At 36.3% G+C, this 27,923-nt stretch overlaps 1 pseudogene; it reads left to right on the top strand.

The window, feature by feature from the left end:
- LOC132434750 (alpha-endosulfine pseudogene) overlaps window positions 1-16,974 on the top strand; it is a 32,699-nt pseudogene extending 15,725 nt beyond the window's left edge.
- The last annotated feature ends 10,949 nt before the right edge of the window (window positions 16,975-27,923 follow it).

The raw sequence follows: 27,923 nt of genomic DNA, 5'->3' as shown, positions 1-27,923 counted from the left end.
TCAGTCCAGCGTGGAACTGAGTAATGAGAATATGTGACTTGCTCTTATCCCAATGAGTATGTTTCCAGTAGTATTAGCTTGAAATCAAGGCCAAAGTAATACTTCCAAGATCCCAAATACACTGAACTATTAATGACATTTTAATACAATTGTTCTATTGTTATATTCTTCAACAGATTAGCTTGGTCTCCTCTTTAGTATGTATTTAAACTTGAGTTTTATTCTAAGAAATTTTCTTGTTGAAAAGCTAAACTGAGATAAATTTTCTTTCATACATTAAACTTCTTGTTTTAGTTTTTAATTTAATTATTTTTCCTGTACAATATTATATTATTGGTTTGGCCCAAAGGTTTGTTCGTTTTTTCCCTAAGATGGCTCCAGTAGCACTTAGTTGTCTTTAAGTTCATTCAAAACAATTTTGTTAGATTGTATGGGATAGCTGTTATATCAGTGTGCATTTAAAAGAAGACTTATCAAAACTGGTGAAGTTTTGTGTAACCATTTTAATATTGAAGATGGAAGAAAAAAGCAACATTTTCTGCATATTATGCTTTATTACTTTAAGAAAAACGCAACTGAAACGCACAAAAACTTTGTGCAGTATACAGAGAAGGTGCTGTGACTGATCGAACATGTCAAAAGTGGTTTGCAAAATTTGGTGCTGGAAATTTCTTGCTGGACAATGCTCCACAGTCGGGTAGATCAGTTGAAGTTGATAACAATAAAATCAAAACAATAATTGAAAACAATCAACGTTATATCACACGGGGGATAGCCGACATAATCAAAATATCCAAATCAAGCATTGAAAATCATTTGCACCAGCTTGGTTATGTGAATTGCTTTGATGTTTGGGTTCCACAAAAGTTAAGCGAAAAAAACTTTCTTGACCGTATTTCTGCATGCGATTCCCCACTGAAACATAATGAAAACGTTCCATTTTTAAAACAAATTGTGACAGGTGATTAAAAAGTGGACACTGTACAACAAGGTGACAGAAGAGATCACGGGACAAGTGAAATGAACCACCACCAACCACACCAAAGGCTGGTCTTCATCCAAAGAAGGTGATGTTGTGTATATGGTGGGATTGGAAGGGAGTCCTCTATTATGAGCTCCTTCCAGAAAACCAAATGATTAATTCCAACAAGTACTGCTCCCAATTAGACCAACCGAAAGTGGCACTAATTCTGGAAAAGTGTCCAGAATTAGTCAACAGAAAACACGTAATCTTCCATCAGGATAACTCAAGACCGCATGTTTCTTTGATGACAAGGCAAAAACTCTTACAGCTTGGCTGGGAAGTTCTGATTCATCTGCTGTATTCACCAGACATTGCACCTTGGGATTTCCATTGATTTCAGTCTTTACAAAATTCTCTTAATGGAAAAAATTTCAATACCCTGGAAGACTGTAAAAGGTTCCTTGAACAGTTCTTTGCTGAAAAAGATAAAAAGTTTTGGGACAATGCAATTGTGAAGTTGCCTGATAAATGGCAGAAGGTAGTGGAACAAAAGGGTGAATACGTTGTTCAATAAAGTTCTTGGTGAAAATAAAAAGTGTCTTTTATTTTTACTTAAAAAACTGAAGGCACTTTTTCACCCACCCAATAGTTGCAGGTGCATAACATAGTGCTTCAATATTTATGTACAGTATGAATTGATTACCATGATAAGTCTAACAACAATCTGTCACCATACAAAGCTATTGCAATATTATTGATTATATTCCCTAATCCAGACTGTACATCCCTGACTTATTTCTTTTGTAACTCGTATCTCTTAATACCCTTTACCTATTTTGCTTATCCCCACACCCCACTCTCTTCTGGCAGTCACCAGCTTTTTGTCCACATCTGTGAGTCTGTTCATGTTTTGTTTGTTCATTTGTTTTGTTTTTCAGATTCCACATGCAAGAGAAACTATATGGTATTTGTCTTTCTCTGTATGACTTATTTCATTTAGCATAATACCCTATAGGTACATCCATGTTGCTGCAAATGGCAAGATTTTGTTAATTTTTGTGGCTGAGTATTATCCTATTGTATATGTATAAAAGTGTGTGTGTGTGTGTGTATGTAAATAATGCTGGAATGAACATAAGGCTGCATATATCTTTTCAGATGAGTGTTTTTGTTTCTTTCATATAAATACCCAGAAGTGGAATTGTTGGATTGTATGGGAGTCCCATTTTTAATTTTTTGAGGAAACTTTATACTGTTTCCCATAGTGGCTGTACCAATTTACATTCTCAGCAACAGTGTACCAGGGTTCCCTTTTCTCCACATTCTGGCCAAAATTTGTTATTTCTTGACATTTTGATAATAAGCCATTCTTAAAGGTATGTTGTGATATCTCATTGTAGTTTGATCTACATTTCCCTGATGAATTGTGATGTTGAGAATGTTTTTACATGCCTACTGCAATCTGTATGTCTTCTTTGGAAAAATGTTTATCCAAATCTTCTGCCCATTTTTTAATCCTTTTTTTTTTGATGTTGAGATTTATGAGTTATTTGCCTATTTTTTATATTAACCCCTTATCACATATATCATTTGCAACTATCTTCTATTCAATAGGTGGGCTTTTTTGTTTTATTAGTAGTTTCCTTCATTGTGCAAAAGCTTTCTATTTTGATGTAGTCCCATTTGTTTATTATGCTTTTGTTTCCCTTGCCTGTGAAGGCGTATCCAAAAACACTTTGCTAGGATGATGTCAAAAAGAATACTGCCTATGTTTTCTTCTAGAAGTTTTAGGGTTTCACATATTACATTTAAGTCTGTAATAGCTTTTGAGTTTATTTTGTATATGATATAAGAAAATAGTCCAGCCTGATTGTTTTGCATAAAGCTGTCCAGTTTTCCCGAAACCAGTTATTGAAAATGCTGTATTTCCCTATTGTATATTCTTGCCCCTTTGTCCTAGATTAATTGACCATATAAGGGTGAATTCATTTCTGGGCTGTCTATTCTGAACTATTGACCTATGTGTCTGTTGTTGTGCCAGTTTCATACTGTTTTGATGTCTGTAGCTTTTTGTATAGTTTGAAGTCAGCAAGCATAATGCCTTCAGCATTCTTTTTCTTTCTCAAGATTGTTTTGGCTATATGCAGTCTTTTGTGTTTTCATATATATTTTAGGAGTCTTTGTTCTAGTTCTGTGAAAAATGTCATAGGTATTTTTTTAGGGATTATATTGAATCTGTAGACTGCCTTGGGCTGTATAGCCATTTTTTTCTGTTGTTGTTGTTTTGCCACCTTTAACTTTTAATTATTTTTTTCTTATTTCACATCTTTATTGGAGTATAATTGCTTTACATTGTTGTGTTAGGTTCTGCTTTATAATAAAGTGAATCAGATATATGTATACATATATCCCCATATCCCCTCCCTCTTGCATCTCCCTCCCACTCTCCATATCCCACCCCTCTAGGTGGTCACAAAGCACAGAGCAGATCTCCCTGTGCTATGTGGCTGCTTCCCACTAGCTATCTATTTTACAGTTGGTAGTGTATATATGTCAATGCTACTCCCTCACTTCATCCCCTTCCCCCTCCCCATGTCCTCAAGTCCAAGTCCATTCTCTACATCTCCATCTTTATTCCTGTCCTGCCCCTAGGTTCATCAGAACCTTTTTTTTTTTTTTGATTCCATATATATATGTGTTAGCATACAGTATTTGTTTTTCTCTTTCTGACTTCACTCTCTATGACAGACTCTAGGTCCATCCACCTCACTACAAACAACTCAATTTCATTTCTTTTATGGCTGAGTAATATTCCATTATATATATGTGCCACACCTCCTTTATCCATTCATCTGTCGATGGACATTATGTTGCTTCCATGTCCTGGCTATTGTAAATAGTGCTGCAATGAACATTTTGGTACATGACACTATTTGAATTATAGTTTTCTCAGGGTATATGCGAGATAGTGGGATTGCTGGGTTATATGGTAGTTCTATTTTTAGTTTTTTAAGGAAGCTCCATACTGTTCTCAGTAGTGGCTGTAGCAATTTACATTCCCACCAACAGTGCAAGAGGGTTCCCTTTTCTCCAAACCCTCTCCAGCATTTACTGTTTGTAGCTTTTTTGATGATGGCCATTCTGACATGTATGAGGTGATACCTCATTGTAGGTGTGATTTGCATTTCTCTAATGATTAGTGATGTTGAGCCTCCATTCATGTGTTTGATGCAATCTGTATATCTTCTTTGGAGAAATGTCTATTTAGATCTTCTGCCCATTTTGGGATTGGGTTGTTTGTTTTTTGATATTGAGCTGCATGAGCTGCTTGTATATTTTGGAGATTAATCCTTTGTCAGTTGCTTCATTTGCAAATATTTTCTCCCATTCTGAGGGTTGTCTTTTCATCTTCTTTATGTTTCCTTTGCTGTGCAAAAGCTTATAAGTTTCATTAGGTCCCATTTGTTTATTTTTGTTTTCATTTCCATTTCTCTAGGAGGTGGGTTGAAAAGGATCTTTCTGTGATTTATGTCATAGAGTGTTCTGCATATGTTTTTCTCTAAGAGTTTTAGAATGTCTGGCCTTCCATTTAGGTCTTTAATCTATTTTGATTTTATTATTGTGTATAGTGTTAAGAAGTGTTGTAATTTCATTCTTTTACATTCAGCTGTCCAGTTTTCCCAGCACCACTTATTGAAGAGGCTGTCTTTCATCCATTGTATATTCTTGCCACCTTTATCAAAGATAAGGTGACCATATATGCATGGGTTTATCTCTGGCCTTTCTATCCTGTTCCATTAATGTATATTTCTGTTTTTGTACCAGTACCATACTTTCTTGATTACTGTAGCTTTGTAGCATAGTCTGAAGTCATGGAGCCTGATTCCTCCAGCTCCATTTTTCTTTCACAAAAAATTGCTTTGGCTATTCGGCATCTTTTGTGTTTCCATACAAATTTTGAAATTTTCCTTCTAGTTCTGTAAAATTGCCATTGGTAGTTTGATAGGGATTGCAATGAATCTGTAGATTGCGTTGGGTAGTATAGTCATTATCACAATGTTGATTCTTCCAATGCAAGAACATGGTATATCTCTCCATCTGTTTGTATCATCTTTAATTTATTTCATGAGTGTCTTATAGTTATCTACATACAGGTCTTTTGTCTCCTTAGGTAGGTTTATTCCTAGGTATTTTATTCTTTTTGTTGCAATGGTAAATGGGAGGATTTCCTTAATTTCTCTTTCAGAAGTGATTTCTGTGCATTAATTTTGTATCCTGCTACTTTACCAAATTTATTGATTAGCTCTAGTAGATTTTTGGTAGCATCTTTAGGATTCTCTATGTATAGTATCATGTCATCTGCAAATAGTGACAGCTGTAGTTCTTTTCTGATTTGGATTCCTTTTATTTCTTCTTCTTCTCTGATTGCTGTGGTGAAAACTTCCAGAACTATGTTGAATAATAGTGATGAGAGTGGACAACCTTGTCTTGTTCCTGATCTTAGAGGAAATGGTTTCAGTTTTTCACCATTGAGAATGATGTTGGCTGTGGGTTTGTCATATATGGACTTTATTATGTTGAGGTAAGTTCCCTCTCTGCCTACTTTCTGGAGGGTTTTTATCATAAATAGGTGTTGAATTTTGTTGAAGTCTTTTTCTGCATCTATTGAGATTATCATATGGTTCTTATTCTTAAATTTGTTAATATGGTGTATCACATTGATTGATTTGCATATATTGAAGAATCTTTGCATTCTTGGGATAAACCCCACTTGATCATGGTGTATGATCCTTTTAATGTGCTGTTGGATTCTGTTTGCTAGTATTTTGTTGAGGGTTTTTGCATCTATGTTCATCAGTGATAGTGGCCTCTACTTTTCTTTTTTTTGTGACATCTTTGTATGGTTTTGGTATCAGGGTGATGGTGGCCTAGTAAAATGAGTTTGGAAGTGTTCCTCCCTCTGCTATATTATGGAAGAGTTTGAGAAGGATAGCTGTTAGTTCTTCTCTAAATGCTTGATAGAATTCGCCTGTGAAGCCATCTGGTCCTGGGCTTTTGTTTGTTGGAAGATATTTAATCACAGTTTCAATTTCACTGCTTGTGATGTTTCTGTTTATATTTTCTGTTTCTTCCTGATCCAGTCTCAGAAGGTTGTGCTTTTCTAAGAATTTGTCCATTTCTTCCAGGTTGTCCATTTTATTGGCATATAGTTGCTTGTAGTAATCTCTTATGGTCCTTTGCATTTCTGCAGTGTCAGTTGTTAGTTCTCCTTTTTCATTTCTAATTCTGTTGATTTGAGCCTTCTCCCTTTTTTCTTGATGAGTCTAGTTAATGGTTTATCAATTTTGTTTATCTTCTCAAACAACCAGCTTCTGATTTCATTGATGTTGGCTATTGTTTCCTTCATTTGTCTTTCATTTATTTCTGATCTGATGTTTATGATTCCTTTCCTTCTGCTAACTTTGGGGTTTTTTTTTCTTCTTTCTCTAATTGCTTTAGGTGTAAGGTTAGGTTGTTTATTTGAGACGTTTCTTGTTTTTGGAGGTAAGATTGTATCGCTATAAACTTCCCTCTTAGAACTGCTTTTGCTGCATCCCATAGGTTTTGGGTCATTGTGTTTTCGTTGTCATTTGTTTCTAGGTATTTTTTTATTTTCTCTTTGATTTCTTCAGTGATCTCTTGGTTATTTAGTAGTGTATTGTTTAGTCTCCATGTCTTTGGACTTTTTGCAGTTTCTTTCCTGTAATTGATATCTAGTCTCATAGTGTTGTGGTTGGTAAAGATACTTGAAATGATTTCAGTTTTCTTCAGTTTACCAAGGCTTGATTTGCAACCCAAGATATGATCTATCCCGGAGAATGTTCCATGACCACTTGAGAAGAAAATGTGTTCTGTTGTTTTTGGATGGAATGTCCTAGAAATATCAATTAAGTCCATCTTATTTAATATGTCATTTAAAGCTTGTATGTGTGTGTTTTTTTTTTTTTTTTGTTTTTGTTTTTTTTGCATTACGTGGGCCTCTCACTGCTGCGGCCTCTCCCATTGCAGAGTACAGGCTCCGGATATGCCGGCTCAGCGGCCATGGCTCATGGGCCCAGCCACTCCATGGCATGTGGAATCCTCCCGGACAGGGGCACAAACCTGCATCCCCTGCATCAGCAGGCGGACTCCCAACAACTGCTCCACCAGGGAAGCCCCTGTGTTTTTTATTTAACTTCATTTTGGATGATCTGTCCATTGGTGAAAGTGGGGTGTTAAAGTCCCCTACTATTATTGTGTTACTGTTTTATGGCTGTTCGCACTTACGTTATGTACTGAGGTGCTCCTACGTTGGGTGCATAAATATTTACAATTGTTTTATCTTCTTCTCGGGCTAATCCCTTGATGATTACGTAGTGTCCTTCTTTGTCTCTTGTAATAGTCTTTGTTTTAAAGTCTATTTTGTCTGGTATGAGAATTGCTTCTCCAGCTTTCCTTTGATTTCCATTTGCATGGAATATCTTTTTCTATCCCTCACTTTCAGTACGTATGTGTTCCTAGGTCTGAAGTGGGTCTCTTGTAGACAGCATATATACAGGTCTTGTGTTTGTATCCATTCAGCCAGTCTATGTCTTTTGCTTAAAGAATTTAATCCATTTACATTTAAGGTAATTATCAATATGTATGTTCCTATTACCATTTTCTTAATTGTTTCTGGTTTGTCATTGTAGGTCTTTTCCTTCTCTTGTGTTTCATGCCTAGAGAAATTCTTTAGCATTTGTTGTAAAGCTGTTTGGTGGGTCTGAATTTTCTTAGCTTCGCTTGTCTGTAAAGGTTCTAATTTCTCCGTCGAATTTGAATGAGATCCTTGCTGGGTAGAGTAATCTTGGTTGTAGGTTTTTCCCTTTCATCACTTTAAGTATGTCCTGCCACTCCTTTCTGGCCTGCAGAGTTTCTGCTGAAAGTTCAGCTGTTAACCTTATGAGGATTCCCTTGTATGTTATTTGTTGCTTTTCCCTTGCTGCTTTTAATATTTTTTTCTTTGTATTTAATTTTTTGGTAGTTTGATTAATATGTGTCTGGCATGTTTTTCCTTGGATTTATCCTGTATGGTACTCTCTGCGCTTCCTGGACTTGACTATTTCCTTTCCCATATTATACAAGTTTTATACAATTATAATCTCTTCAAATATTTTCTCAGTCCCTTTCTTTTTCTTTTCTACTTCTGGGACCCTATAATTTTAATGTGGTGCATTTAATGTTGTCCCAGATGTCTCTGAAACTGTTCTCAATTCTTTTTATTCTTTTTTCTTTATTCTGCTTTGAGGTAGTTATTTCCACTATTTTATATTCCAGGTCACTTATCTGTTCTTCTGCATCAGTTATTCTGTTATTGATTCCTTGTAGAGACTTTTTAATTTCATTTATTCTGTTGTTCACCATTGTTTGTTTACTCTTTAGTTCTTCTTGGTTCTTGTTAAACCTTTCTTGTATTTTCTCCATTCTTTTTCCAAGATTTTGGATCATCTTTACTATCATTACTCTGAATTCTTTTTCAGGTAGACTGACTATTTCCTCTTCATTTTTGGTCTGATGGGTTTTTACCTTGCTCCTTCATCTGCTGCATATTTCTCTGTCTTCTCATTTTGTTGAACTTACTGTGTTTGGGATCTCCTTTCCTCAGGCTGCAGGTTCGTAGCTGCTGTTGTTTCTGGTGTCTGCCCCCAGTGGGTAAGGTTGTTTCAGTGGCTTGTGTAGGCTTCCCGGTAGAGGGGACTGGTGCCTGTGTTCTGGTGGGTGGGGCTGGATCTTGTCTTTCTAGTGGGCAAGGCTGCATCCAATGGTGTGTTTTGGGGTGTCTGTGAACTTAGTATAATTTTAGGCAGCCTCTCTGCTAATGGGTGGGGTTGTGTTCCTGTCTCACTAGTTGTTTGTCATGGGGTGCCCAGCACTGGGGCTTGCTGGCAGTTGATTGGAGCTGGGTCTTAGCATTGAGAAGGAGATCTCTGGGAAATCTCTCACCAATTGTTATTACTTGGGGCCAGGAGGTCTCTGGTGGTCCGATATCCTGAACTTGGCTCTCTCACCTCCGAGGCTCAGGCCTGACACCAGGTCAGAGCACTGAGACCCTCTCAGCCACATGGCTCAGAAGAAAAGGGAGAAAAAAAAGAAAGATAAAAAAATTTTTTTAATTATTAAAGTAAAAATAAAATAATAATAAAAAGAATAGAGCAACCAAACCAATAAACAAATCCATCAGTGATAATAAGCACTAAAAACTATACTAAGATATACATAAAAATCAGGAACAAATCAGTTATAGACAGCAAACCCCCAAGTCTACAGTTGCTCCCAAAGTCCACTGCCTCAATTTTGGGATGATTTGTTGTCTTTTCAGGTATTCCACAGATGCAGGGTACATCAAGTTGATTGTGGGGATTTAATCCACTGCTCCTGAGGCTGCTGGGAGAAATTTCCTTTTCTCTTCTTTGTTCACACAGCTCCTGGTGTTTAGCTTTGGTTTTAGCCCTGCCTCTACATGTAGGTCACCCTCAGGCGTCTGTTCCCCAGACAGGAGGCGGTTAAAGCAGCGGCTGATTGGGGGCTCTGGCTCATTCAGGCTAGGTGTAGGGAGGGGTATAGTAGCTATAATTGGAATATGGGGTGAGCCTGCAGTGACAGAGACCTACATGACATTGCAACAGCCTGAGGTACACCATGTGTTCTCCCTTGATTGGGACCCTTGTAGTGGCATACTGCACAGGCTCCCCGGGTGGGTGTGGATAGTGACCTGTGCTTGCACATGGGATTCTTGGGTGGCTGCAGCAGCAGCATTAGCATTTCGTGCCCGTCTCTTGGGTCTGAGCTGGTAGCCCCAGCTTGCTCCTGTCTCTGGAGCTCGTTTAAATGGTGCTCTGAATCCCCTCTCCTCGCGCACCCTGAAACAATGGTCTCTTGACTCTTAGGCAGGTCCAGACTTTTTCCCCGGACTTCCTCCCAGCTATCTGTGGCACACTATCCCCCTTCAGGCTGTGTTCACACAGCCAATCCCAGTCCTCTCCCTGGGATCTGACCTCCAAAGCCCGAGCCTCAGCTCCCAGCCTCCACCCACCCCAGCGGGTGAGCAGACAAGCCTCTCAGGCTGGTGGCAGGCACCGATCCTCTGTGGGAATTTCTCCATTTCACCCTCTGCTCCCCTGTTGCTGCACTCTCCTCCATGGCTCCAAAGCTTCCCCCCCACCAAACCCCCCTCTCTGCCAATGAAGGGGCTTCCTAGTGTGTGGAAACTTTTCCTCCTTCACAGCTCCCTTCCAGAGGTGTAGGTCCCATCCCTATTCTTTTGTCTCTGTTTTTTCTTTTTTCTTTTGCCCTACTCAGGTACATGGGGATTTTCTTGCCTTTTGGGAAGTCTGAGGTCTTCTGCCAGCATTCAGTAGGTGTTCTGTAGGAGTTGTTCCACACGTAGATGTATTTTTGTTGTATTTGTGGTTAGGAAGGTGAGCTCCATGTCTTACTCCTCTGACATCTTGAAGGTCCCCCCCCCCCCAGCCATTTTAATAATATTAGTTCTTCCAGTCCAGGAGGGTGGTATATCTTTCCAATTGTTAGTGTCATCTTCAGTATCATTCATTAATGTCTCATATTATTTTGAGTAAAGTTCTTTTACCTCCTGGGTTAGGTTTATTCCTAGATGTTTTATTTTTTTTTGATGCAATTGTAAATGGCATTATTTACTTAATTTCTCTTTCTGATAGTTTATTGTTAGTGTATAGGAATGCAACAGATTTTTGTATATTAATCTTGTATCCTGCAACTTTACTGAATTCATTTATTGGTTTTAATAGTTTCTTTGGTGGTATCTTAGGATTTTCTATATATAATATCACATCATCTGCAAACAGTAACAGCTTTACTTCTTCCTTTTCAATTTGAATTCCTATATTTTTGTCTGACAGCTGTGACTAGGGCTTCCAATGTTATGTTGAATAAAAGCACTAAGAGTGGATATCCTTGTCCCGATCTTAGAAAAAAATGTTTTCTCTTTTTTGCCATTGAGTACAATGTTAACTGTGAGCTTGTCATATATGGCCTTTATTTGTTGAGGTATGTTCCCTCTATACCCAATTTGTTGAGTTTTTATCATAAATCGATGTTGAAATTTGTCAAAAGCTTTTTCTACATCTGTTGAGATGATCATATGATTTTTTTTATTCTACAACAAAAGTGAATAATCTTTATTAACATTTTGTTAATGTGGTGTACCATGTTGATTGATTTGTGGATATTGGATCATCTTTGCATCCCTGGGATAAACTCCACTTGATCATGGTGTATGATCCTTTGATAATAGTTTGTTGAGCATTTTTTACATCTATGTATGTCAGTGATATTGGCCTGTAATTTTATTTTGGGGGTACTTTTATCTGCTTTTGGTATCAGGGTGAAGCTGCCCTCAAAGTTAGTTCAAAAATGTTCCTTCCTCTGCAATTTTTTGGAATAGTTTGAGAAGGATAGGTGTTAACTCTTCTCTAAATGTTTTATAGAAGTCACCTATGAAGTCATCCAGTCCTGAACTTTTGTTTGTTGGGAATTTTTTATTACTGATTCAATTTTATTATTGGTAATTAGTCTGTTCATATTTCTATTTCTTCTTGATTCAGGCTTGGGAGATTGTACATTTCTAGGAATTTGTTCATTTCTTCCATGTTGTCCATTTTATTGGCATATAATTGTCCATAGTAATCTCTTATGATCCCTTGTGTTTCTGTGGTGTCAGCTGACAATGAGTCAGCTCTGAGTTTTGTTGATCTTTACTCTTTTTTGTCTCTGCTCTGATGTTTATTATTTATTTTCTTTTACTAATTTTGGTTTTTCTTGTTCTTTTCCCACTTCCTTTGGATGTAAGGTTTTATTCTTTATTTGAGACATTTCTTATTTCCTGAGGTAGACTTTTTCCCCTATAAACTTCACTCTTTTAAGAGCCTTTGCTGTCTCCCATAGATTATGGATCATTGTGTTTCTATTTCCTTTGTGTCCAGGTGTTTTATTTAAATTCTCTTTTCTTTTTTTTGTTCATATTTTTCTTCTTCCTCTACTCTATCTTCCAGATTGCTGATCTATCCTTCAGCATCCTCTAATATGCTGTGATTCCCTCTAGTGTGTTTTCCTTTCAGTTATTGTAGTCTTCAGTTCTGATTGGTTCTTTTTTATATTTTTGATCTCTTTTTTGAAGTTCTCAGTGAGTTTCATCCATTTTCTCCTGATTGCAGTCATCTTTATGACTATTTCTTTGAATTCTTTATATGGTAAATTGCTTATTTCCATTCTGTTTAGTTCTTTTTCTGAACTTTTGTCCTGTTCTTTTGTTTGGAAGGTATTCCATTGTCTCTTCATTTTGTCTAACTCTCTTTTTGTTTCTACCTATTATGCATATCAGCCACATCTTCCGGTCTTAAAAGAGTTACCTATGTACAAAGTACTCTGTGGGGCCCAGTGGTACAACCCTCTCTGGTCACCAGAACCAGGTGCTCCAGGGTTGTTCACTGAGTGGGCTGTGTGCACCCTCCTGTTGTGATTGAGCTGCAATTTCTGCAGGGTTACTGGGGGGTGGTGTTGGCCACCAATGTGATCTTCTTGCTTTCTTTAATGAAAATATTCATTGGTATTTTAATTTAATTTATGAATTGGAGTCCAGTGAATATTGAATTTTCTAAGTCTTACATTTTATTTGGTGAAGAATATAAATGCTCATTTTTAAAGAAAGAATTGCTGATATCATATTCCATGTATGGAGTGTTCAGTTAGGTCTAGGCCTTGGGGAGAACAAGGGATGGATTTAGAACACACGGCAGCAATTTTGTGACCAACTTGCTATCATCCAGTAAGAGAGAGAAGAGTTGCAGCAAATTAATTGAATACAAAGTAGACTGTATTATATATATATAACTTGAGTGGTTCATGGATTATTTTGAGAGCTTAAAGGAAGATCAAACTGTTTCTAGTTGGCAGTCAGGAAAAGCTTTGCAAGTGAGCTAATAATTGAGTTGGACTTTGGAAAATATAGCAAATGTGAACTTAGAAAAAGTCTGAGTAAGGACACTTGAAGGATGATAGATAGATTAAGAAGAAGCACAAAGGGAGGCAAACACAAGTGATGGTTTGAAAATTGGGGTTACAGTAGCCCTCCCTGATCCACAGTTTCACTTTCCACAGTTTCAGTTACCCACAGTAAACTCTGGTCCAGAAATATTAAACAGAAGTTTTCAGTAATTAACAACTCTTAAGTTTGAAATTGTAGGTCTTCTGAGTAGCATGATAAAACCTGGTGCTGTCCTACTCTGTCCTGCCTGGAATGTGAATTAGCCCTTTGTCCATTGTATCCTGCCCATTAGTTACTTGGTAGCCTTCTCAGTTACCAGATTGACTGTCATGATATCACAGTACTTGTGTTCAAGTAACCCTTGTTTTACTTAATAATGACCTCAATGTGCAAGTGTAGTAATGCTGGCAATTCAAACATGCCAAAGAGAATCCATAACATGTTTTCTTTAAGTGAAGATGTGAAAGCTTTTGACTTAATAAGGAAAGAAAAAAATTATATGCTAAAGTTGATAAGATCTAAGAACAAATCTTCTCTCCATGAACTTGTGAAGAAGAAAAGAGAAATTCTTGCTAGTTTGGCTGTTGCATCTCAAAATGCAAAAGTTACGGCTATGGTGCATGCTAAGTGCTTTGTTAAGATGGAAAAGGCATTACATTTGTACAATAGGGCATTTTGAGAGCGAGAAATAGACCAAATTTGCCTAACTTTTATTACAGTATATTGTTATAATTGTTACATTTTATTATTAGTTATTGTTGTTAATCTCTTAGTGTGCCTAATTTATAAATTAAACTTCATTACAGATATGTATGTGTAGGAAAAAACAGCAAATACAGGGTGTGGTACTCTCCATGGTTTCAGGCATCAACTGGAGGTCTTGGAACATATTCCCTGCAGATGCAGGGGACTACTGTACTTCAGTTTTATTAAAACATAGATGGGTGGTACAACCACTAGGGAGACAGTATAGAGGTTCCTTGAAGAACTAAAAACAGAGCTACCATATGATCGAGCAGTCCCACTCCTGGGGATATATCTGGAGAAAACCATAATTCGAAAATATACGTGCACCCTAGTGTTCACTGAAGCACTATTTATAACAGCCAAGACATGGAAGCAACCTAAATGTCCATCAACAGAGGAATGGATGAAGAAGATGTGGTACATATATACAATGGAATATTACTCAGCCATAAAAAAGAACAAAATAATGCCATTTGTAGCAACATAGATGGACCCAGAGATTATCATACTAAGTAAAGTAAGTCAGACAGAGGAAGATAGAAAGACAAATATCATATGATATCATTTATATGTGGAATCTAAAAAGATGATACAAATAAACTTATTTACAAAACAGAAACAGACTCACAGATTTGAAAACAAACTTATGGTTACCAAAGGGGAAAGGTGTGGAGGAGGGATAAATTATGAATTGGGGATAAACATATACAGACTTCTATATATAAAACAGATAATCAACAAGGACCTACCATACAGCACAGGGAACTATACTCAGTATTCTGTAACAACCTATATAGGAAAAGAATCTTAAAAAGAATGGATATATGTATACGTTTAACTGAATCACTTTGCTGTACACCTGAAACTAACACAACATTGTAAATCAACTATACCCCAATATAAAATAAAAATTAAATTTAAAAAAAAGGAAGATCTAAAGAGAAATTCTAAGGGAAAAAAGGTTAAATATATACATGAGAGGCAGTACTCAGGAACCTAGTAGTTAGAAAGAATAAACTCTAACCCCAAATTTTCTACTCACCCCTGACACTGTGCTTGGTATTACCAATTGGAAATATGTATTTGACAGGAAAGGGAGAACAGCACATGTAGAAGCAGGGAGGATGGGCATGATAGAGTTTGGGCTACCCAAATTTTTCCCCTAGATCAAACTTCTTAATAAAACACAGTAAAGCAGGAATGCCTTTTTAATACTCTTACAGGTGGAAAGAGTATAAAGCAAATTCTGGAATGGTGATTACTTGCAAACCAATGTCAATGGAATTGCTTGGAGTGTTGAGTGTTTATTTTTGAAAGATGCCCAATGAAAGGAAAAATCAGAATGCAATTTCAAGAGGAGAATAGGTTTTGTGAACTCTGTCATCTCTTCATTTTGCCTCTATGCAAAGAAAATTTTATCTTATGTTCCAAGTCACAGTACATTTGTCCTCAGATAGTTTTATGCCATTGTCACCACCACCAATTTTCTGTCAAAATGTTTACGTTATCTGTGGGTCTGTTTCAGAAACTGACAAAAATTGTTAGGCTGAAGGAAAGAAATTTCAGTGAGTTTAGTACATGCTTTGGCTTCCTTACCAAATTCAAATGTTGCTTCCAAATTATATGACATTGCAATATTATGCCAGTTACATCATTTGGAAGATCTATTTGAGAATATCAAATTTAATTGTTTTGTTCTTCAGATGTTTGCAGACATTGACTTTGGAGAAGGCTCTGATTGGAGATTTCATTAAACTGGGGAAGTTCACAGGTAAGACAAAATGTTTCCATTTCTCTCTCTTTTTTTCTGACCTTTGTTGCAGAGCCATCCATGTTTATGTTGATTTTCCTATGGGGAGTGATTTATTTCAGGCTAACTTGTGATGAATATCTTTTTCATGATTAAAAGGAGTGCTTTTTAACCTTAGGCTATGGCAGGTATATAAAACAGAAATGAAGCCTAAGATTGACTTGTTTGCTTTTTAATCCTTTTTCCCCTCTACAATTTATTTTTTAATAAAAATTCAGTAGTTCTCAAGAACTATAGTTTGGATAAATCAAATTTCTTCGTTCCGAAGCCCAATGTTTAACACTGTCGATGACATGAACTGTTGAATAGACTCAAGGGAGTTGCTTATCTGAGTATCTATTTAATCCTGACTCTGCTTGTTCACTGTTCACATGCTATAACCTTGGGCATATATCTCTTCTTATCAATACAAGGAGGGACTCTTCCATTTGGGAACTTATGGAACAACTAGAAATAATTAATAGCACCCTTTATGTTTGTATATGAGATTGGTCCATGTTCTATTTTGTATAGAATATCTTTAATGGTTTTGTAATCGTGATTGTATGTTTCTTATAGAAGAAACCATGTGATGTTATTTGGATAACCTAAAAGCAAATTCTGTTAAATGGGAGATCTTTGTTCATTAAAAAAAAAATGTATTAAGTGAAAGGAGCTAGACTCATATCACAGAACAATAACATACGTGTTTCAAAGCGCTAATTTAAGCAGAAATGCATATGACAAATTAGTACATATGTGAGAATCAACGGAAATGTAGTTCCAGTTTAAAATTTTTATTCTACTTTTCTACATTAATAACAGTGAATAGAGCAGTGTTTCTTATACTTTTGCCACATTCTTTGGATTATCTTTGATTCTGGCCCACATTATCTATTGTATTGTCTTATTCTGGTGCATTCCAGAGGACTACTACTATGGGTATTACTTACTAATTGCTGAGATTCCTCTGACTCTGATTGTTCAGGGTTCAGTAATTAGCATATGGAGGTATTCTACCTCTGGTGTGTTTCTACTGTCCTGGATCTCTTTGATTCACTTCTGAATTTCCAGTGCAGTTAAGTCTTGATATAAATCTTTTCAAATACACTCTAATGACTGTAAAAGTTCTTTGCTATTGGAGGTTAGAATTTAACATTCCCAGAAAAAACTATCTTCCGAGGGCTCCATTTATGACCCTTCTTTGTCTTTCAAGAACCCTTTTGTCTCTGCTTACTTCCTTACCTGTCATCACCTGAGCTGTGGAAGGCTGCAAGGGAGAAGAGGGCTAGAGTTGCCAGCTTTAGCAAACGAGAACCCCTGGGAGGGGCAGAGACTGTTTCTGGTGGCACCTCTGAGCTATCCGTTAGATACCCAACTGGAGATGTTGAATAAAAATTAGATATCTGGACTTTTTCTTTTTAAGATTTCCAAAACAACAAAACATTTATCTTGAGATTTGAGAATAATGGGAAAATTAAGTAATAGGAATTGGACCCTTATGGGGGTCTTCTGGGAAATCGGAAGCACCACCCTCTTCTGCAGGTCTATGCTTCTCCAGTTTAACAATCAATTCTTTCGCTGGATTGAAGACGCCATTGGTCTGCTGGTCACAGACATAGCAGCCCCGGGTGGGGCGGAAATGCTGCAGTGCACAGCTCTCGCAGAAATAATGCCTGCCCTTGGTGACAACTGGGTTTTGGAAGGTCTGTCGACAGATGAAACACTTGAATGGTATTTCCTCCTCATCACTTCCCACTTCATAGTTTTCGTCCTCATAGACACCATTAGTGATCCTCATCAAACTCACGTTCCATCTGCCACCCATGCTTGTAATCTGAATGGTCCTGGAGGAGTTTGCAGCTGTCTCTGAAGCCGCAAAGACCAGTCTCCTTGTAACCCATTGAATTCAGATATTAGATATCTGAATCTGGACATTGGGGAAATTTTCTGGTCAAATTGGGAGCCATTGGAAGATTAAAGGCGTGAAACTAGATTAGAGGACCAAGCGACTGAGTTGAGATAAGGGAACCAAACATTAGCTCTGGACAACAACATAGACGGTTTAAAATATGTGTAACTAAGTTAGTTCATTATGTGTTATAAACCTGTAAAAGTCTGTATATTCATATTGGCCTAAAACCTTATTTTCATTTTATTCCGCTTTGGGAAAATAGAGGATCAACTTAATTTGGATTTGCCTTCAGTACTGAGACGTGTTCTAACACCTTATCAAGATGGTTTCTATAGAGGGTGGGACACTGCAGTGAGCCCTTAGCAACCTGAACCGGTGTGATAATGGGCTGGAATACATCAGGTTTCAACTGTGTACCGGGTTCTTATTCATATTCTATAGGAAAGGGAAGGCTGGCTTTACTAACGGGAACTTTAAGTAATTTTTCTGTTTTTGAAGCACTGAAACCATCTTTCTTATATTATTCATTCAGGAGCTTTTTCTCCTTCTGAAGGGAAATGTCTTGGCAAATGTGAATGTGCTTCCATTTTCTTTCTTGTTAATTCTTTTCACATGATAAATTGCAGGGAACTGTTCTGAAATCCCTTGAAATTGAAAAGTCAGCCTACATGAATGCTTAGGAGCAAAGGTTTTAAACGTAATAATTCCATAGATACTCAGCTGAGAGAATTTTCAGAAACAGCTGCAGTAGACTGCTACCTCTATGGGTACACGTAGATTCATTTGCATACCTTTCAATACTTCTTGCTTAGGTGGTCAATCTGAGTTATCTAAAATGATTGCAAAGCCTCCAAGGATTATTTAAAATATTTGATATTTTTGGAAGTTAAGGTCATTCACTAGGTAACCTTTTCTTTAATATTCAGTAAGTGAAAACAAAGACATATTTTTGGATTTCTCCTCATTTCCAGTGATACAGAAATGAACTATATCTGTTTCCAACCTGGCCTCCATGCCCCTGTGTGCACCAGGTCATAATGGAGGTCCTCAAGTCATTATTTTTTTCATTTAAAAAGGAATATATATTCATAAAACATTTAAAAGCACTTTCAGGGACTTCCCTGGTGGTGCAGTGGTTGAGACTCCATGCTCCCAATGCAGGGGGTCCAGGTTCAATCCCTGGTCAGAGAACTAGATCCTGCATGCCTCAACTAAAGATCCCTCATGCTGCAATGAAGATCCCACGTTGCCACAACTAAGACCCGGCATGGCCAAATAAATAAATAAATATTTAAGAAAAAAAGACCTGTATGCAGAAAATTATAAGACACTGATGAAAGAAATTAAATATGATACAAATAGATGGAGAGATATACCATGTTCTTGGATTGGAAGAATCAACATTGTGAAAATGACTCTACTGCCCAAAGCAATCTATAGATTCAATGCAATCCCTATCAAACTACCACTGGCATTTTTCACAAAACTAGAACAAAAAATTTCACAATTTGTATGGAAACGCAAAAGACCCTGAATAGCCAAAGCAATCTTGAGAACGAAAAATGGAGCTGGAGGAATCAGACTCCCTGACTTCAGACTATACTACAAAGCTACAGTAATCAAGACAGTATGGTACTGGCACAAAAACAGAAATATGGATCAATGTAACAGAATAGAAAGCCCAGAGATAAACCCATGCACATATGGTCACCTTATCTTTGATAAAGGAGGCAAGAATATACAATGGAGAAAAGACAGCCTCTTCAATAAGTGGTGCTGGGAAAACTGGACAGCTACATGTAAAAGAATGAGATTAGATCACTCCCTAACACCATACACAAAAATAAGCTCAAAATGGATTAAAGATCTAAATGTAAGGCCAGAAACTATCAAGCTCTTAGAGGAAAACATAGGCAGAACACTCTGAGACATAAACCACAGCAAGATCCTTTTTGACCCACCTCCTAGAGAAATGGAAGTAAAAACAAAAATAAACAATTGGGACCTAATGAAACTTCAAAGCTTTTGCACAGCAAAGGAAACCATAAATAAGACGAAAAGACAACCCTCAGAATGGGAGAAAATATTTGCAAATGAAGCAACTGACAAAGGATTAATCTCAAAAATTTACAAGCAGCTCACGCAGCTCAGTATCAAAGAAACAAACAACCCAATCCAAAAATGGGCAGAAGACCTAAATAGACATTTCTCCAAAGAAGATATACAGATTGCCAACAAACACATGAAAGAATGCTCAACATCATTAATGATTAGAGAAATGCAAATCAAAACTACAATGAGATATCATCTCACACCAGTCACAATGGCCATAATCAAAAAATCTAGAAACAATAAATGCTGGAGAGGGTGTGGAGAAAAGGGAACCTTCTTGCACTGTTGATGGGGATGTAAATTGATACAGCCACTATGGAGAACAGTATGGAGGTTCCTTAAAAAACTACAAATAGAACTACCATACGACCCAGCAATCCCACTACTGGGCATATGCCCTGAGAAAACCATAATTCAAAAAGAGTCATGTACCAAAATGTTCATTGCAGCTCTAATTACAATAGCCAGGACATGGAAGCAACCTAAGTGTCCATCATCGGATGAATGGATAAAGAAGATGTGGCACATATATACAATGGAATATTACTCAGCCATAAAAAGAAATGAAATTGAGTTATTTGTAGTGAGGTGGATGGACCTAGAGTCTTTCATAGAAAGTGAAGTAAGTCAGAAAGAGAAAAACAAATACCTATGCTAACACATATATATGGAATCTAAGGGGAAAAAAAAGGTCATGAAGAACATAGGGGTAAGACAGGAATAAAGACACAGACCTACTAGAGCATGGACTTGAGGATATGGTGAGGGGGAAGGGTAAGCTGGGACATAATGAGAGAGTGGCATGGACATATATACACTACCAAACGTAAAATAGATAGCTAGTGGGAAGCAGCCGCATGGCACAGCTCGGTGCTTTGTGACCACCTAGAGGGGTGGGATAGGGAGGGTGGGAGGGAGGGAGACGCAAGAGGGAAGAGATATGGGAACATATGTATATGTATAACTGATTCACTTTGTTATAAAGCAGAAACTAACACACCATTGTAAAGCAATTGTACTCCAATAAAGACGTTAAAAAAAAAAAGAACTTTCAAATTATTTAAGCATTTTGGACCTTTCATTAATTCACAGTAAATTTTCATGGGATAATTTAAAATATCAAAATAATTTTGAGTTATCAGAAATCCAAGTATTGAATTTACATGTTTGCATGCGCATACTACAAATAAAAACCAAAATCAAATAAACTTACACTACTGAATGTATTTTGGGGAAAAGAATAGTCACACAATCTCAAATAATTGCCCCCCGCCAAATTATTAATTATGATGAGAGAAAGCTTCTTTTACAATGAAGAGATCTGGTAGATACTAAATTAACCGAGGGATAAAACTACATATTACTAATAATGGGCAAAATGCCATTGTGTTCCTTGTGATGAAATACTTTGGGAAGCACCCTGCTGAAAATGCTTAAAATCTAAACAATGGAACATCAGACAAGTCTACATGTGGACACAACACACATGGCTTGTCTCTTTAAAAAATGTCAGTGATGTGAAAGAAAAAAAAAGAGAGGGGTATTCTAGATTAAAAGAAACTAAAGAAATACCAAAGGGTCATTTATAATCCTTTATAATATTAGACTCTAGATAGAAACATTTGAATATAAATTGCCTATTGAATATCATTGTATCAATGTTAGACATCTGGTTGTGATTATAGTATTTTGGTTATGTAAGAAAATACCTTTGTTCCTTGGAGATATATTTAGGGGAGAAATGGAAAAATATCTACAACTTACTTTCACAAATTTATAAATGAATACAAACCCCCATGCAGGTAGAGAGGGATAGATGAAGAATATGTGGGAAAATGTTAACAATTCGTGAATCTAACAATATTGGTGAAGGGTACATGAGTATTCATTGTCCTATTCTTTCAAATTTATTGTAAGTTTTAGATCATTCAAAAAAAGTTGAGAAAATAAATTATATACATGAGAAAGGAAAATAAATAGAATTGAAAAATATACCTCTCAATATAAATGAATCTAATTTAAGGAAATCATTTTTTAATACATATAGTAATTATTGTTGTGATGTTTCTAATAAAAGCTTATTTTAATATAGTGCTTACACTTTACCAAACACCCTTTTGGGGATCATTTAATGCTCAGAAACTCCAGTGGTGTCATGCTAAATGATCATTGCTATTATCACTTTTTAGAGATGGAGAAACTTGATTCTGTAAATTTAAATTCCTTGCCCAAGATTTTACAGATTAAAAAAACAGGAAACTGTAACTCACACCCAGGTCACTCAATTCTAAGTATTTTCTGTGTTTTACTCACTAGATTCTTGTGTGTATACATTTATGAGTTTGTGTTTTTTCAATAATTAAAAACCTTTGAAAATTACATGATTCGTTGTTAATTTTAGTGGGTACACTGTAGGACTAATGAAACACATAATGTAAACTCAGTTTCTGTATGAGGGAGAAATATCCAGCGTTTCCCATTACTCTGCTGCAAATGAATGGAATTGGGATCACAGAGCCAGATCACAAAGGATTTTTGCTTCAAGAAAATGTCGTCTTTGCAATTTGTGTGTGCTCTTTTAATAGTGACTTACACCTGCTCTTTTTATTTACACATTATGCCCTGGTGACAGTTATAACTTTAATTCAAATACCTAAATTGTTATAGTTCTTGAGAATTTCACATTTTTTAAAATTGAAAAACATTACTCCAGATTCAATAAGAAAACCTTATTTAAGTGTTGAAACTTGCAAAGAAATGTCTACTTCCTCCATACACTCTGCAAGTCAAATGGTTCCCAGGAACAAGTTCCTGTGATTGTTTTTTATGACAATGTGTTTTGTAGTTTCTTTAATGATTAGATGATAGACATATTTATCTTGTGAAAAAGTTGCCATTAGCTGGAATTTGTTTGCTTAGCAATTTTATCTGACATTTTCCATTACTTCAGCAGATTCATATTAAGGCCAAAAGCTCAGCCTCTCTGCACGGATGCCAAATCAAATCTCAGAGGCAGAGTTCTGGGTGAGGTAGAAAAGAATAGCTTTATTGCTTTGCCAGGCAAAGAGGGATGCAGCAGGCTCCTGCCCTCAAAAACTATGTGTCCCAACCTGGGAGGATTCGATGAGAGGTTTTATAGCAAGAGTTCAAGTGTGGGGTTGCTGATAAGAATCAGGTGTGAGCAGGGTTTGCAATCCTTTAATCTCATCTAATGGTCAGTCTCCTAATCTTGATGAGTTTCTCTGGTCCCTTTAATCTTGTCTCAGGTAGTTTCTTGACTGCTCCTCCCTGGATTAGCAACTGTTCGAATCTGCCCTTTGGAACCCAAGGAAGGTCAAGGGAGGCTGGAGTCTTGCCTACAAGAAATGGGGGACAAAAAGGCTTTCATGCCCAGGAACCCCACAGGGTCCTTCTCGGTTTCAATATTAACAAAGGCATACAAGTTACTGTACAAGTCAGTGTCTTATGGAACTAAGCAAAGTGGGCCTTGAGATATGGTTTTTCCTTTGTAATTGTATCATTGTGTATCTTGACTCCGGCTTATATGGTTTATGAGCAAGTCTTTAATTATATACGGCAGTCTCAGGCTTCATCTGCAAGAGTTGCAGTCATAAAGTGATTGACATAGATGCTCTGTTGCCTTTGGGTTACTGTCCAATGGTTTCAGGGAAGGTTGGCCCACTCCTGCACTACTGCTACCTTGTAGGTGAAAGTATCATTACATGGCTTGATTTTTTTACTGCTGTGCTTTATCCATTCCTCTTTTCATCCCTTCATAAAGAGTTTACTGAATAGTTAAAAATAGAAAATAAAATTTGGAAAAAGAAACCTAAGGAGGGAGGACAGTTCTAAAAAATACTAAAATATGTTAATAGCTCTGATAATTAAAATAATAGGATACTGATATAAAAAAATCACTATAAGCAGAGGCATGGCTAACTCTGAAACAGTCTGTAGTTTAATAATAATTCAGCATAAAGTAAACAAATTTGATCAATAAGTAAATAAAAATATTCAATAAATGCTAATAATAGAGTGACTGGTCTTTGGGAACATAAATAAATATAGACTCACATAACAACATGTGCTAAAACACATTTATATGGTTTAAAGGGTTAAACATAAAAAGAAAAAACAAACAAATAATAAACAACTGAGAAAAAAAGCAAGCACATGGAAGTTTATATGCAGAGAATTTCTTTGGTTTAAAAGCTGGGGGAAGAAAATAAAAAGAGACAATAAGTAAAGTTTACTAGGTAAACATTAAAGACTTAAATGCTAAGAAAAAAGGTGCAGAGCAAATAATTGTTGGCTAAATGTTCCCAGACAATAGGAGTAACAAAGAGTTAATGTTATAAAGACCATAAATCTATTGAGAACAACAGATGTCAGAGGGCAAAGCTCTGATAAAGTCATTTTGATTTTAAACAATCCCTAAAAGAAATTGGAATAAAGAATGGAAAACTTTCGGAATTTTCTTTAGCTGATTATCTGATGTAGCCTCTGCAGAGCTGGTAATTCTGAAGAGCTAGACATTTGCAAGCCAGCTTTCGATATTTTTTGTGTTCCAAATAACTAATTTTGAACACCTTGGCTATTTACTAAATCCCATTAATAGTAAAATGTAGATTACCTATGCGTGTTGTAATGTAAGGAAAAGCCAGAAAAAAAAGAGTCTGGTGAGCATTGTGTGAAGCCTCTTAAACCAAATTATATCAGGAATCAGGAATAACTGCTCTTTCTTTCTTTTTTTTTAACATCTTTATTGGAGTATAATGGCGTTACAAGGGTGCGTTAGTTGCTGCTGTATAACGAAGTGAATCAGCTATACATGTACATATATCCCCATATCCCCTCCCTCTTGCGTCTCCCTCCCATCCTCCCTGTCCCTCCCCTCTAGGTGGTCACAAACCACTGAGCTGATCTCCCTGTGCTATGTGGCTGCTTCCCACTAGCTATCTATTGTACATTTGGTAGTATATATTAGTCCATGCCACTCTCTCACTTCGTCCCAGCTTATCCTTCCTCCCACCCCATGTCCTCAAATCCATTCTCTACATCTCTGTCTTTATTCCTGTCATGCCCCGAGGTTCTTCATAACCTTTTTTTTTTTTTTTGATTCCATATATATGTGTTAGCATACGGTATTTGTTTTTCTCTTTCTGACTTACTTCACTCTCTGTGAAAGACTCTAGGTCCATCCACCTCACTACAAATAACTCAATTTCATTTCTTTTTATGGCAGAGTAATATTCCATTGTATATATGTGCCACATCTTCTTTATCCATTCATCTGTCAATGGACACTTAGGTTGCTTCCATGTCCCGGCTATTGCAAATAGAGCTGCAATGAACATTGTGGTACATGACTCTTTTTGAATTATGGTTTTCTCACGGTATATGCCCAGTAGTGGGATTGCTGGGTCTTCTGGTAGTTCTAGTTTTAGTTTTATAAGGAACCACCATACTGTTCTCCATAGTGGCTATATCAATTTACATTCCCACCAACAGTGCAAGAGGGTTCCCTTTTCTCCACACCCTCTCCAGCATTTACTGTTTGTAGATTTTTTGATGATAGCCATTCTGACTGGTGTGAGGTGACACCTCATTGTAGTTTTGATTTTCATTTCTCTAATGATTAGTGATGTGGAGCATTCTTTCATGTGTTTGTTGGCTATCTGTATATCTTCTTTGGAGAAATGTCTGTTTAGGTCTTCTGCCCATTTTTGGATTGGGTTGTTTGTTTCTTTGATACTGAGCTGCGTGAGCTGCTTGTAAATTTTGGAGATTAATCCTTTGTCAGTTGCTTCATCTGCAAATATTTTCTCCCATTCTGAGGGTTGTCTTTTCGTCTTCTTTATGGTTTCCTTTGCTGTGCAAAAGCTTTGAAGTTTCATTAGGTCCCAATTGTTTATTTTTGTTTTTACTTCCATTTCTCTAGGAGATGGGTCAAAAAGGATCTTGCTGTGATTTATGTCATAGAGTGTTTGGCCTATGTTTTCCTCTAAGAGTTTTATAGTGTCTGGACTTACATTTAGTTCTTTAAAACAAAAAAGATACAGGACCACTAAACAGTGGGAATCTTTGTAACAGTAGAAGAATTCAGTGGAAAATGAGTAAAGAATCCTAAAATGTAATTTACAAGAGGGAAAAAGAGGTAAACAAACAAATAGAAAAATATTCAACCACAGTATAATTAGTTAAATATGCTTTTTCTAAATATGAGATACATTTTCTCTTGCTTAATTAGCAAAAGTTTTGAAAAAGTAATACTATTTTTTCTGGTCTTCCATGAAATGGACAGTATTATGTGTTGCTTCTTTGCTGGAAGTTTAATTGGAAAATATCAAGAACTTTAAAAATGTGTACCTTTTTTAACTCAAAAATTAGAGTAAATATGTATTCTAAGTATATAATCTATAATAGTACAAAAGTTTTTTGCACAGAGATGCTTGTTCCATAATTTTTATCAATACTAGAAAATGATAGAATTCAACAGTATATACACTATTTGGGATGTTATATTATGATTTAAAATGGTGACTATAAAACAGTAGGAGAATGGTCAAAAGATTTGAACAATTTAGCAAAAAAAAAAAAAAAAATTCAGAAGAAAAATACATGTATGAAAAGATGCCCAAACTGTGTATTGTTCAGTGAAAGAAAATAAAATCATAGAGTACTATTTTTTAAACTATCATATTTTCAAGGACCAACGAACAGCATAGTTTATATGGTTCTTAAGGCTACAGGGAATATGGTACTCTCATATATTATACAACAGATTGCAGTGTAAATTGGTACAACATTTTCAGAGAGCAACTTGTCAGTACCAATCAAATAAAAAATATATAAAACTGCTGGCCAGCAAATTCTACTTTTAAGTTAACTCTCATACAGAAAAACTCAGAGTTGACAAGGATTTTTATTGCAGTTTTGGAACATCAAAATGCTGTAGAGAACTTAAATGTCCATCGGTACATCAATTATGATACAATCATATTGAGGATTATTGTACAGTCATTGAATAGAATAAGCTCAGTTTTACCTACAGACATGTAAGAATATCCATGATGGGCTGTTGGGTTAAAAAGCAAATTGTAGGTCAATACATAGAGCAAGATCCAAGATTTATGCTTTTTCTCTGTCTCTTTGTCTCTGTCTCTCAATCTTTCTCTCTCTTTCTCATCTATCTCTCCCATCTATCAATCTCTATATATTATCTATCTATCTATCTATCTATCTATCTATCTATCTTCTGCCTCTATCCATCCATTGCTATCTGGGAACTTATGCTAAGAAGCAGGAAGGTTAAGAGGTGAGCGATTTCTCATTGCAATTCTGTACTTATTTTTACCTATATAATTTTATAATCAAAAATAATAAAAGAGAAAAAAATCCTGATATTCTAGGGAGAAATATATAGTGTAATGATTAAAGATTTTATTATTAAATATAGAGAAGGATGTCAAATTGTTAAGTACATATAGGAAGATATACTATTTTACATTGTATTAAAGCTGTAGCTATGCAAAAGTAACAAAACTGTAAGCATAAAAAATTACACATGGTTATATATCTGAGTACTAAACATGCTCATTTCTGGGTCATGGGTATTGGGAATCGTGGGTGTTTTTTCTTTCTGTATTTTTCAAATATTGTATAATGAGCTAGAATACATAACATTTTATGGTGGTAAAAAACTTAAAACAATGTTCATAAAGGATTTATTTAATGTGTAGGATGTCTTGGTTTTTTCAGGCTGCCATAACCCAGACTGCAGATTAGGTGCCTTATAGACAGCAGAAATGTATTGGTCGTGGTTCTGGAGGATAGAAGGCTGAGATCAGGGTGTCAGCATTGTCAGATGAGAGCTCTCTTCTGGGTCCTAGACTTCTTGTATCTTCACATGTCAGAGGAGGCAAGGGAGCTCTCTGGAGCCTCTTTTTTTTTTTTTTCTTTAGTGTGTAAATGTACAATATTTTATTTAACCAGTCCTCTGTTGACAGATGTTCAAATTGTTTCCAGGTTTTCACTATTACATCCAATATTCCGATGATGGAGGCTCTTTTATAAAGAGCTCAAGAGGGCTCTACCCTCATGATTTAAGCACCTCCCACGGCCCCACCTCCTAATACCATCATTTTGAGGGCTTAGGATTGCAGCATATGATATTTAGGCAGACACAACCATTCAGAGCACAGTACCTGAAGTGCTATCTTAAGTACTGCAAGAGTAGGAGATAAAATAGATGATTAACACTTTCATAGACAGAACTCACAATTTATCAAACATTTCGTATTGTGTATAGTAGTTA

The sequence above is a fragment of the Delphinus delphis genome, chromosome 12 (genome assembly GCF_949987515.2).
Source record: "Delphinus delphis chromosome 12, mDelDel1.2, whole genome shotgun sequence".
Lineage (NCBI taxonomy): Eukaryota > Metazoa > Chordata > Mammalia > Artiodactyla > Delphinidae > Delphinus > Delphinus delphis.
This window is presented reverse-complemented; position numbering and strand designations above follow the sequence as displayed.